At 36.9% G+C, this 12992-nt stretch overlaps 1 protein-coding gene across 1 annotated transcript in view; it reads left to right on the top strand.

Moving 5' to 3' along the window:
* The window catches only part of LOC150074942 (uncharacterized), a 503230-nt gene that overhangs the window by 138506 nt on the left and 351732 nt on the right, over nucleotides 1–12992 (top strand). The gene's annotated exons all lie outside the window — the stretch shown is intronic.

Here is a 12992-nt window from a genome sequence, read left to right as displayed (position 1 = left end):
TTACTTCTGTTCCTAGGAAAATAGTAGAGTCACTGGTTAAAGAAGCATTGCAGGATCATCTAGACAAGACAGCAGTTATAGTTCAGACACTGCATGGGTTTGTTAAGGGGAAATCTTGTCTGACAAATTTCATTGGATACTACAATATGCTCACAAAGGAATCGGATGCAAAAAAATAATTTTGATATCACATGCTTGAATTTAGGAAAGCTTTTGATACTGTTGCACATAAAAGACTGCTGTGCAACTTCAAGCAGTATGGCATTAAGGGCAAATTACTGCTATTGATAAAGGGATGGTGGAGTGGGAGAAGACAGAGTGGTAATCAATGGACACTACTCTTTGTGGACTAATATTATTAGTAGAGTTCCCCAGGGTTTAGTACTGGGCCCATTTTCTATATTTATCAGTGATATTAATGAAGTTATATCAGGCTTAATGCTCAAGTTTGCAGATTTAGCATTAACATAGTTGAGGCATATGATGCAAGGAAGCAAGCTTATAGAGCAGGGGTGGGCAACAGCCGGCCCGCGACAATGTTGAATCCGTCCCCCTTGGTAAATGCATAAATATAGAAAATCCATACCTGACTACACTCGCCGTAAACGTTCGGCTTAATTCGGTTCAATCGGGAATCGCGGCCAGTACAACAGTAACCAAGTGATTCTACGCAGTGTCAAAGAGTTATTTCCTAATTATTATTGTAGCATCGATCGAACGAAGTTCCTTTGGGTTTGACTTCTTATTGAAAAAAATAATATTGGTGCGAGATATTTTATGTTTTATGCCTTTTCTAATTATTACAATTTTTAATTTAATATAATTTATAGCCCATAAAATGAGCCAATTAAAAAAAAAAGAAAAATTGATGCCGAATGCCGCATTTTCAGTGATAATTGGACATTCAGATATTTTTTTTAAAAATACATTAATAATTTGGTAATTCAAGTAATATAACATTTTTTAGGTTCTGATTTTTTTTATTAAATCGTTCAATCTATTCCGGCCCGCATCATGATACGAAAATTTCATTCGGCCTGCATCATGATACGAAAATTTCATTCGGCCTGCTGACGAAAAAAGTTGCCCACCCCTGTTATAGAGCATAAGCCAGAAAAAGAAGTCCTTTCCATTTCACCCATCCGGTCACTCCAAATGTGTCTTGTTCAGCCTTATATTTATTTAAGCTATCAACTTCCACAACAACAGATGGAAGTCTGTTTCAGCAATCAACTACCTGTTGGCTAAAGGCAAACTTACACACATCTATTCTACAACTACAACTATCTTTCCTCTTGAATCCATGCCCTCTCAGGTTCTTAATCTGAGCAAGTGGAAGTATTCCATCAGCATTGAGCCTGCTCAAACCATTCAAGGCCTTGTACACCTCAATCAGATCATATCTCAGTTGTTTAATGCACTAGGTTTCCAAGGTTTTGTTGCTTGGCCATTTTCTGTATTTATCAGTGATATTAATGAAGTTATATCAGGCTTAATGCTCAAGTTTGAAGATTTTACATAGGTTTGCAGGCTTACTAATGACTGTAATCAGTACGCTACTGCAACAGAAATAGCAAAGTTGGGTAGATGGGGTGACAGGTGATAACTGAAGTTTAACATTGACAAATGCAAAGTACTGCATATGGGTAGCAGTAATCCTTGAATAACTGACCAACTGTGCAGTACTACGCTCAATGTAATGCAGAATAAAAAAGATCTGGGGGTAATTGTGCAGTCGGATATTGGGTTTTCTGAGCAGTGTAGATGGGCAGTGAGAGTAGCTCATTATGTGTTGTCAATGATATTCAGGAATTTTTCTGGTAAAGATAGGGAAGTGATTATCCCTTAGTATAAGGCAATCATCAGACCACACTTCGAGTATCTATCCCCTGGCCTTTTCTGCCATAAATTGAATTTGTCTCTTACTAATGTACTACATTATTTATATTTGGTAGAACAAATAAAGATTTATTTACTTACTGCATACAGGTCTGGCAGCCTCATTTTAGTAAGAATATAGAGATACTGGAATGAGTATCTTTCCAGAGAAAGAAGGGTAATGAGATTGGTGAGGGGAACAAAGGATTACTGTTACCGAGAAAGGCTTAAGTTCTTAAAATTGCAGCTTCCAGAGACTAGACACTTCTGAGGTGATCTGATTTAAGTGTATAAGGCCCTGCATGACTTCAGCAAGCTTAATGCTGATGGGATTCTTCCTCTTGCTCAGATTACGCAGCTGAGGAGACATAAATTCAAATTGAGGAAAGACAGTTGTAGAATAGATGTGCAGAAAATTTACCTGTAGCCAGTGGGTGGTTGATTTCTGGAACAAACTTCCATCTGTCATTGTGGAAGTTGATAGCTTAAATAAATTTGAGGAAGAACAGGACTGGACAAACTTTTGGCATGAATGGATGGGTTAAATGGGAATTTTTTTTTTTTTTTTTTTGGCTGATGGTGTTATAAGCTTTCTTTCTTGCATCATATGTCTCTACTAATGCTAAATCTGCAAATTCTAATGAGAAATTCAAAAAATATTTCTACTCTAGGAGAAGTTGAACAACAACATTATGAAAGAGCAGTAGAATGAGACCATGCCAACCACAACTGTTGGGATGGTAAGGTGCCTGGACTGTTTGTTTTAGGTTGGTTGTTAAAGAGCACGTGGGAAGGCTGTTCATCAGTGGGATGTGCCCAGAATTTGTAGTTTCATTAATGATATCTGATTAAATTTATAATTATTAATATCTAATACTTAAATTATATTCTTTGTATTCCATTTTGATTTAAACATAAAAATTTTCATAATTTTATTTATTTTTGTCATATTTGTGTCCTCTCTCTCTCTCTCTCTCTCTCTCTCTCTCTCTCTCGTGTGTGTGTGTGTACACGCAGGATATATATGCTTGACCTTTTTCTCACAAACGACCCTTCTAAGTACACGGTCAAAGTGAGTGGTCCTTTAGGTACCTCAGTTCACAACTTGGTGATTGTCTCTTCTCCAATGGAGCCTTTATCTCTTGGCTATTCCCAACCTCGTATTGTTTGGCATTACAAGAATGCAAAATGGAATGATCTGCTAGGTTTCTTTTCTTCTTTTCCTTGGTCAGAACTACTGTTTCAAAACTTCTGATGTCAACGTTTGCCAGATTGTTTCAGTGAAATTATTCTTGTAGGAATGGAATCCTTTATCCAACACTCAACTTTAAAATCTCGTCCTTTATTTAAACCTTGGTTTTCCAATAAAGGCTGTTGTTGTTGTTGTTGTTGTTGTGCTAAGGCTGTTCAAGAGAAGAATGTTGCATATCGTAATTGGCTTGTTTCCAATTCTTCAGTGACATTTTCTGCCTACACCAAAGATCGAAACAATTGTAAAGCAGTCATTAATCAGTCCAAACTAGATTTTGAACAGGCTAAGAATAGAAAACTTGCTTCTTGCCCCAATGGTAGATGAGCATTCTGATCTCTTGCCAAAGCTATTGGCCGCAGCTTTTGCCATCCAAAATTTTGGCACTCAAGCATTCAGACAGTTCGGCAAGAAGTGGTACTCGCACAGATTAGAATAGGACATACTCATCTGACTCACCTCCATCTACTCACATGCGATGATTTTCCTCAGTGTTCACACTGTTCGAAACATCTAACAGTCAAACATCATTTGATTGACTGAGCACATTATCAACAACATCGAACTTCTATGTTGCTTTCTCCGGCTAATCTCTGAGAATCGATGACGTTAAATCACATTATTGGAGAGGAGGTAAATATTGGAAGAAAGAAAGAAATTGGAATTTATGATCAAATATAAATAGTTTCTGAGCTGAAATGACATTGAGCTGGCTTCATATTAATTATTATTTATAACATTCCTGTGAATAGGCACACCATAACCACATCAGATTTTGCAACATTAAACACACACACACACAATGCAACTTTTGCTCATCTCTGCTCCCACCTCTATCAAAACCAGATGGTTCTGTTGTTAATTCAGCCAAGAATAAAGCTGACCTGCTAGCATCCCATTTTCCTTCCAACTCATGTATTAATGATCTTGGTAAAACACCTCCCACCATTCCCAACATGCTCCATTCAATGCCTCTTGTGGTCTTCTGTCAAAAGGATGTCAGAAGGATTTTGACGAATCTTGATGCTAAGAAAGCTCCAGGTCCTGATGGTATTTCTCCACTTGTTCTCAAAACCTGTGCTCCTGAACTTACTCCTATTCTTTGCTGCCTTTTTACACTTTCTTATTCCAAAGGTGTTTTTCCTTCTTGGAAATTTGCTCATATCCTGCCAGTTCCTAAAAAGGGTGACAAGTCCCTCCCATCCAATTATCGTCCCATTGCAATTACTTCTACTCTTTCTAAAATAATGGGGAAATAAATTAACTGCCAACTCTTAAAGTACATAGAAACCTTCCATCTGATCAACAATTGCCAGTATGGATTCCATCAGTTTCGATCCACTGGCAATATTCTGCCTTATTTTACTCATTTATGGACAAATTCAATGGAAAAGTGTGGTGAAACACAAGTAGTTGCTCTTGGCATCTCAAAGGCTTTCGGTCGTGTTTGGCATAAAGGTCTTCTAAGCAAGCTTCCATCTTATGGTTTGGTAACTGATTTTTGTAATTGGTTATCCAGTTTTCTCTCTGATTGCTCACTTGAGGGTGATGGTAGATGACGCTCTGTCTTCTAACTTCTCCACTAATGCTGGTGTCCTCCCAAGGTTCAGTTCTTTTCCTCTTGTATATTAATGAACTTCTTCCATTTTGAGAAACCTTGCCCTGCTCAATCAGCTTCAACTTCTCAAATATCCGCCCCAATTCCTTAAATGCCGATCTCCAGGTAATTCTCCATTGGGGCAAAGACAACTTAGTTGATTTGAATCGTTCTAAGACTCAGTCTTGTCTTATATCTCGCAAAAAGGATTCTTCTGCTCCTATGCTTATCTTTGGTGACACTCTGATTTCTAGGCAAAATGATTTATTCTTTTGGGGATTACCCTGACTTCTAATCTCTCTTGGCACAAGCACATTACAAATATTGCTTCTTCTGCATCTAAAAAACTTGGTTTTCTCTTTCGCTCTCGGCGTTACTTTTCTTCCAAACAACTGTTCACTCTGTACAAATCGCATATCCTCCCTACCATGGAATATTGTTCCCACATCTGGGGTGGTGCCCCCAAAACCTTCCTCAGGCTTCTAGATTCCACTCAGAGAGGGCAGTTAGGTTAATCATGACTTCTTTCTAACAGAGTCTCTTGCTGTCTTGTAGATGTAATGTTTCTGCTGCATGCCTTTTGTACAGATACTTCCATGGGCACTGTTCTTCTGAATTGGCTTCTGTAATTCCCTCTCTCTCTCTCCTTCAAAACAGTCCAAACACTGCCGCCACCAGCCAACATCCATTTACTGTTCCAATTTCAAGCTCACAGAACCAACTTTTTGTCTTCCTTGTTTTTTCATTCATCTGCCATTTTCTGGAACAACCTTCCTTCATACGTATTTCCTGAAAATTACAGTCTACAGAAGTTCAAGTCTAATGTCAACAAATATCTTATTTCGTCTTCTCCAACCCAAGCATGGTACTAAGTACTGTAGGTTCTAATACCTCTGGTGTTTGGGATTTTCATAAAAAAAAAAAAGTTTATATAATTGTTTCCAATTCTCAATGGATACAGAGATACAGCTGTTTGAAACTGGCACCCACAGCTCCCTGAATCGTATGTGAACAAGAAGCAATTATAACCTGACGCTGTTTGGTGTTAAAAGTGTTGTTAAGAATGCCGCACACCTTCATACATGCTGAATATGCCGATATGGTGTTTGTCTATGGTTTTTGTGGTGGAAGTGCTCTTGTTGCTTATAGAGAATACTGTCAATGGTATGCTAACTGCAGAATACTGGATTCAAAAGCGTTTACTAGTGAATGTAGTCCTACTATTAGCACACAAAGAATTTCTATGCGTATCTGTGTTCCCCAGACAAGAGTATGGTGAACGTTACATGAGCACAGCTTGTATCCATTTCACATACAGCGGGTGCAACACCGTCGACCAGGAGATAATGGCCAGCAATTGGAATTTTGTCTGTGGTTAATGCTAATCACCAATTAATTCCATTAATACTGTTCAGTGATGAAGCTATTTTCACCTGTGACAGTATCAGCATCACCCATAACTCTCATAGGTCTGACAAATCCACTTGGCACTGTAGTAACAAATTTTTAACGTTGCTTCTCTGTAAACGTGTGGTGCACTATCACACCTTTACAGAGAAGCAATGTGTGGTGCAGTATCATTGACAATCAGTTGATTGGGCCTGTTGTGTTACAAAATCATCTAACAGTGCCCATTTACGCAGATTTTCTGCAAAACAAACTTCCACTACTATTGGACTATGTTTCTTTGGCTAGAAGGATTAGTGTGTACTTTCAGCATGACAAAGCTCCTGCCCATTATACCAATCTGGTGATACAATATCTAAATCGAACTTTCCCTGAAAGATGGATTGACCACCAAAGTCTCCATACCTCACCCCATTAGATTTTTGTTTGTGGGGATGGATGAAAAGCACAGTATACAAAGATGTAGGAATAAAGGAATGACAAAAGAACCTCAGAAGAACAACAAGTCGTATTACCACAAGAGTTGCGAAGTGCATTGAGGGTGGCAGTGGGATTTTTGAACATTTGTGAACTGTAAAAAATTTGTCAATTAGTTGTGTTTTGTATCATTCAAAAAGTCAGTATATACAATGTTATTTATTGTTCTTTAATACCTCTCATAATGGCTTTGTGCGCACCAACTTCAAACAGCTGTATCTGTATCCATTGAGAATTGGACATATGTTTATATGAACATTTTTATTCAGAATAATCGATACTATAACCTTCCAAAATATTTACTGTTCCTCCTGAATCACCCTGTATATATTAATATATACAGGCAGTTCTTGCTTTACGAGTTCCCTGGTTTATGAGTTTTTTTCCCAAGTATTAACAAAATCAAAAATATGAACATTAATTGCAAAAAATGAATGTTAAACATTCATAAATACCGCATTCCAAACCATGTGCGTAGCTATACAATACAGTGTACCCCGTTTTACGATATTAATCAGTTGCAGAGACACCATCGTATTGTTAAAATACCGTAATGTTGAACCCAATAACACATTGTTTTTTGGTAATTCATTTCAAGATCTCAGAAGTTGAAATTTTCGCTGTATAACTAAGCTATTTATCTCTCTAAAATGTCATTTTTAAGGTCACGCTCGTGACCTTAAGGCCATATAAAAGATCGTGAGCAGGTTCCTAAATTGTATTAGTTACCAATTCAAATCATAATGCACTACACTTTCATCGTTATCATATGTTCCGTTATAAGAATCAAATTTAAACGCCTTTGTGATATTTTTCTAAAGCATTTCTGGAGGTCACGACCATAAAACAATAAAAAACAATTTGCACTTTCCGGTTTATTTGTCTTTTCTCTTACTGCAAGCAATTATAAACAGATAGTAAAGTCTTCTTGCATTTGTAAAAATACTGATAGCTGGAACTATGTGGTTTTTTACGTTATTATGGTGAAATGTGTTTCCCCTTTACTGAAATCTTCAATCATATAAAAAACAAATTTTCAGAATCTTTTCTTCATTCTTTTTTTAAAGCTTCGTAAACTTATTACTCCACGCAAATTGTGTTAGCAATTTGTGTGTGGCATTAAAAAATGCTTATGCATGCAATCATGAAATTTATAATTGAAAGAGAAGATTATCTTGGAAACAAATGCCTCTTGAAACATTTCTGAAGAAGACGACTCTTTGTGCAACAAACCAAAGAGTTCTGAGCCAATAATGAGTGATCATCAAGCGTACATTTTGTTGATGATGATGAAGAATAAACATTCTTTAACATTTGTAAGTTGTAAATAGTTTCTCTATTATTATAATTTGCTTGATTTTACAGGCTACGTTTTCATTTCTTTTGATAAATCAATCATTGTTTAAACATAAACTAATTAGCTAACTAATTTCATTGTTGAGAATGTAACCCCTATTTTTAACCTTTTGTCTATGGGAAATAAATTCCCACTTTACGAGTTTTCGCTTTATGAGTGCCTGCTAGGAACGAATTAACTCATAAAGTCGAGAACTACCTGTATATAATAAAAAACACTATTATACCATGTAAAAATGTTTAACAAATAGGTTTTATTAAATTCATAAATACAAGCTGAATACTACACAAAGTTTTTAGCATGTGATATTTCAGGATACTTGCCGAACCCAGTCTTCAAACCATAAATGCCATGGGGGATATAAGAACATTTTACTTACATGGAAATTGAATTAAGAAATTACAACTGTTGTTAAGTTATTATAAATTTAAAAAAAATTATTTTGCGAATACAGAAGATTTGGAATACATTAAAATACATTACGGTACATTTGGAATATAGAAATTTAAAACTATATTCAAGTTAAAACCCTATAAATATTAAACAGAAACAAACAACAATAATATCTATATATGCTTTGGTGGAACTGGTCTTCTAGCTACCTGCATGGCAATACAAAACTACAAAAACTTGCCTAATGCAGGGCCTTATGAAGAAATGGGGTAAGATCCATTTCGAGGTTTCCCAGGATAAATGGATGCCTTAGGGCAAAGGTCAGATTACAAATCAAGTGGTTCCAGGGTAAAGTCTTCAGTAGGGTTTCTGTTGGTGTTCCAGCTATTTGGATGGTATTACATGCTGATGGGCAGAGTCAAATACCACAAAAACTCTTCCTTATGGAAGAGTTTGTGGTATTTACATGGTATGTGTTATGGGATGGTGTGGGGGAATGGGATGAAATCATTTCTTCATTTCTTTTTCTATTGTTGTTTTGAAAATGCTGAAATATAGGTTGTTGAAATTTGTTTCCTGTTGATTGAAAAATCATTGAAGAGTTCAATAAAAAAATAAAATAAGTTTTCCTTGAAGGTTCTTCTTTTTTAGTTTTTATTTGTAGTAAGACAGTTGTCCTCCAATTCTAAGAGACTCCCACACCGGAAGGCCATAGCATTTATGGTCTGAAGATGGGGTTTGACAAGAATCCTTAAATGTCTCCTGCTAACAAATTAGTGTAGTATTGAGCTTGTATTATTTATGAGTTTAATAAAACCTATTTGTTAAGAATTTTCACATGATATAATACTTTTTTTTATCATATATATTAATATACATAGTATAAATTTTTTTTATACTATGTATATTAATATTTTTGTTCTCTGGAATAAACTTCCTGAATATTGCAATCTAAATTTGTGTGTATCAGCAAGTATCTTATGTGTTCTTGGCCTTCAGCTCATTGCATGGTATAGGTTCTAAATACCTTTTGTGTTTGGGGTTTTCATTAAAAAAAAAAAAAAAAAGAAAGCAGGAAATTATTCTAGATCTATGAGGGAGGAACCATTTCTTATTATTCCTGTCATAAAAAAAGTGCCCCTAGAATTCTTCCTTGAGCTTTGCCAAACTCTCTGCTGCAACCATCCTGGCGCCTCCGTAGCCAGGTGGGCAGGAGCAGCAGTGCGCAGCACACGCTTCTTGATTAGACCGGGGTTGGAGCCCGTCACCACCAAATACGGAAAGGTCGGGGAATGACCACCGCATATCCCCGGAGCAATATGGCCTTAGTTGCTAATGCTCCTAAAAACCAAATAACAACAACAGCAACCATCCTTGAAGATAACTTATTCTAATGTTCCAGAACATGCTGTCTAATAGTAAACTTCATAAGATCTCTAAGGTTTTATAGTTGTGCATCTAGTTCATCTTATTCACCAATGAGAATATTTCTCCCTCATCCTTTTTACTATCCCCCCTCTTCAGGGCAACACACACACACACACACACACACAACACAATGAAGTCTTTCCTAAGCTGTCCAATTACTAAGCTCCCCAGACCATATCTTCTGTTTGTTCCTCTCGAAGTTTTCTGTCTTTCATTAGATGTGGCTTTCAGCCTAGGTACAATATTTCAAGTGTACTCTCACCTTTGTTACATAGTGAGGAATAATTATCTTTTGGTCCTCCTCTTTTCTTATAAAATTCTGATAAATCACAGAATACTGTATGTCCTTCTTTCCACCTGTTTATATTGCATGTTGAGCTTAATGTCTTTCTATAATGTTTTAATTCCTTCATGTCTTTCTTTAATCTTTCTTATCCTGAACATCCTTTAATTCTCCATGCCTAGCCTGTAAACAACTTCTGGGTTTCTGTTTCACAGGTGATTTACCTTGCATTTGATATCATTAAACTTTAACTGCCATTTTTCAACCTGTACTTTCAGTCAGTCAAAAACCTTTTGAAGCAGAATAGCCTAACAGTCCACTTTGGAGACTACTCATTTGTGACTCTTCCTGTCTTTTTTCCCTTTAACTAACCCCCTAATCCACTTATGGATCTTCCCTGTTAACCTGATATGCTCTAATTTATACAATAACACTCATGAGGAACTCTAGCTAAAGCTTTACTGAAATCCATATATATAATAATTATTATTAGCTATATGGTGCAAGGAAGCCTGAGGCTTATGCTGCAACAGCAAAAAAAAAAAATAAAAAAAAATTCCCTAGTTGCAGAAAAAGAGAGAGAGAGAAAAGAAAAGAAGGGAATCACCAAGAAAGAGGAGATCAGGACCCTGGGCATGCCAAGCCCATACTCACCAGATGTGAGCCCCGAGATAATATCAGCTTACTGATTTATAACATTGTTATTCAAAATCACTGGATTAGTCAGACAAGACCTCCCTTCGTGAAACCTTCCTGAGAACCCTTAGATATTATACTCGTTAAGATGGTCCTGTATAACAATTTTAACCAAATATTTCACAATTTTGCGAATGACTGAAACTGCACTTGTTAGTCTTAACTGGTCATCACTACCATCCTTATGGTTTGGGAGACACTGGAATTTCTCAGCCTAAGGGAATAATCCCTGATTTATCGATGATATTATTAACATTCCTACACACTTTCCTGCCACTTTTTTAATATAACTGGCTATCCACCCCTAGGCCTTTGCATGCTCTTATCCTCAGTAGCTTTTTGGATAGGCACCTCTCTGATACAATGTCACTTATTTTAAAATAGTTCACTAGGCTGTTCACTGTTTTCCCTCAGTATTCATGTGATTTCAGTAGTCAAGATAGTTTAAAAATACCTGTTGAAGTTTCGCCACTTAAGCTGGATTGTTGCCTGTACCATCGGTTGATAATGCAAAGTAAATTGAATTACTTATATTCTGCTTCTTTGCATTCATATCCAAGGAGCTTGTTTTCCCTATTTTTAGCTTTTTTTTTTGCAACCCATTTTTCATATTCAGCTTTTGCATGTTTCAACTTATTCGTTGATTTTATTGCATATCTGCCTAATGGTAATGTGATAACCCTCTAACTGACCCATGCTTTTTTCTTTTGCTCAATTAAGCCATTAGCATTAGTAGAAGCATATGAAAGCAAGCGTATACAGCATCAGCCAAAAAAAAAAAAAAACGCCTTCCCACTTCACCCATCCATTCGCTTCAAATGTTTATCTAGTTCTGCCTTGAATTTATTTAAGCTGTCTACTTCTATAATGACAGATGGAAGTTTGTTCCAGAAATCAACCACCTGCTGGCTAAAGAGCCCCGAGTGCCAAGCGATATTTGTGACCGCAGCGCTTTTCATAGTGATTATCTAATACGCTTTCCTATATATACGTTTCTCCTGAGTTTCATAAGTCCGTTAACTCTTGCGTATTACAATTAAATAGATCTATTAAAATAATATAACTTAGAAAGGAAAGTACCTTTCTTCAACCCTTTTTTATTTTTTAGTACATACTAACCTTCTCTTCACTTGGGTCACTAGGTGGCACAGTTCTTGCTTCCATGTGGCGGGGCTCGTAACCTGGGAGAAAAAGACAATCTCCCAGGGCCAAAAAGAGCACGTCATGAGTAAAGCAAACTGACTTATCTGAGCTGCCAGACGCACCCCAGACATCTAAAAAAGAAAGATAGTTCCATTGCAGGAACTTCCAAACGCCAGAAAACTGAGACAGACACATCCTGTTTCAACTTTCTTGATAATTCACTCAACTAGTGAAAATGCAATTGGCAAACTCTCACCATTCAGAGTCCAAAAGGAACTAGAAAATAGAACTGGATCTCCCAAGTCCGTAAAGAGACTGAGGTAGTATTAGTAGTTGTGGCATGTGATGCAAGAAAGCAAGTGTATGAGCTTATGCAGCATCAGCCAAAAAAAAAAAAATAATCACACCATTCCCTCCAAATGCCTGTCCAGTTCCTTCTTAAATTTATTTAACCTATCAACTTCCACAACGACAGATGGAAGTTTGTTCCAGCAATTAACCACCCGTTGGCTAAAGGCAAATTTCTGCACATCTATTCTACATCTGTCTTTTCTTAATTTGAATTTATGCCCCCTTAGGGTCGTAATTTGAACAAGTGGAAGGATCCCATCAGAATTCAGCGTGCTCAACCCATTCAAGGCCTTATACACCTCAATCAGATCACCATGCAGGTGCCTAGTCTCCAACCACTGCAATTTGCAGAACTTAAGCCTCTCTTGGTAAGACGATCCCTTCATTCCCCTCACCAAACTTGTTGCCCTTCTCTGTACACGCTCAAGCAAATCAACATCCTTCCTAAAATGAGGCCTTGAGACCTGTATGCAGAATATCTCCAGACCAGGTCAGGAGATATTCTTATCGAGACCTCCAACACCAAACATTCTGAGCGACTTTTGAGCATCAGTCTCTTTGTAGGTTTTCCAGTAACTGTGACACACCACAGATCACTGAACACCTCTAAAGGAGTGATCTCAGACTGGGATTTATTAGATGTATCTGAAGAGGAAATACTAGAAGAACTCAAAGATCAAGGAGTAATTCAAGTAAAAAGAATCTCCACCAGAAAAGATGGCAATCTGATCCC

The sequence above is a fragment of the Mastigoproctus giganteus genome, chromosome 14 (assembly GCF_048544385.1).
Source record: "Mastigoproctus giganteus isolate SK-2022 chromosome 14, ASM4854438v1, whole genome shotgun sequence".
Classification (NCBI taxonomy): Eukaryota; Metazoa; Arthropoda; class Arachnida; order Uropygi; family Thelyphonidae; genus Mastigoproctus; species Mastigoproctus giganteus.
This window is presented reverse-complemented; position numbering and strand designations above follow the sequence as displayed.